Below are 758 nucleotides of genomic sequence, written 5' to 3'. Positions count from 1 at the left end.
TCTTCACACACATACGAAACTTACTAGAGAAGCGTGAAGTGGGACATAATATACCTCTGTAAATAAATACAAATTAAATTCACGTCTCGCACACTTGAATGCCCTTTGTCTGGAACATATACACTCCCTTCAAACTGGAATCATGGCAGAATATCTGGTAATGTCCACTTCGCAGGGCACTTACAATCAAATATAACAAACGTCTGAAGCAATAAGAGAAACATACAAACATATACGCTCCCTTCAAACTGGAATCATGGAGGAATATCCAGTAATGTCCACTTCGCAGGGCACTTACAGTCAAATATAACAAACGTATTAAGCAATAAGAGAAACATACAAAATGTGCAGAGCGGGGGTACGCGAGGACTGGAATTGAGAACTGCTGCATTAGAATAATATTTATATTATATATTTACAGCTTATTAAAACTTACTAAAACCATAAAAACAGGACCCCTGCATGCAGCAAGGTAAACAAGTCTTAAAATGTGGATATTTATGAATTTATAATTCATAAATAATAAAAAAAAAATATATATATTTTAAAAAGAATATACACAATATGATATACTCACATCTAATGTGTTTGGAAATATGTTATTACTTGATTGTTACTCCATATGACATTTTTAATGTCTTTAAATTGACAGTTTTCTTAAAAACATTTTTTAAAGGGGTGGTTCAGTGTTTTTTTTCTAGGCTTGATTGTGTTTATGGGGTGCAGTCTAACATGTGTTAATGCTTCGTTTTTTAAGA

General features: G+C 32.6%; 1 protein-coding gene across 4 annotated transcripts in view; it reads left to right on the top strand.

Moving 5' to 3' along the window:
* Positions 1-758, top strand: part of asap1b (ArfGAP with SH3 domain, ankyrin repeat and PH domain 1b) — a 90,624-nt gene that overhangs the window by 20,659 nt on the left and 69,207 nt on the right. The window lies entirely within an intron of this gene.

The sequence above is a fragment of the Sinocyclocheilus anshuiensis genome, unplaced genomic scaffold, assembly GCF_001515605.1.
Source record: "Sinocyclocheilus anshuiensis isolate Anshui unplaced genomic scaffold, SAMN03320099.WGS_v1.1 scaffold106, whole genome shotgun sequence".
NCBI classification, from domain to species: domain Eukaryota; kingdom Metazoa; phylum Chordata; class Actinopteri; order Cypriniformes; family Cyprinidae; genus Sinocyclocheilus; species Sinocyclocheilus anshuiensis.
The sequence above is the reverse complement of the archived record's forward strand: the minus strand, read 5'-3'. Positions and strand labels throughout refer to the sequence as shown.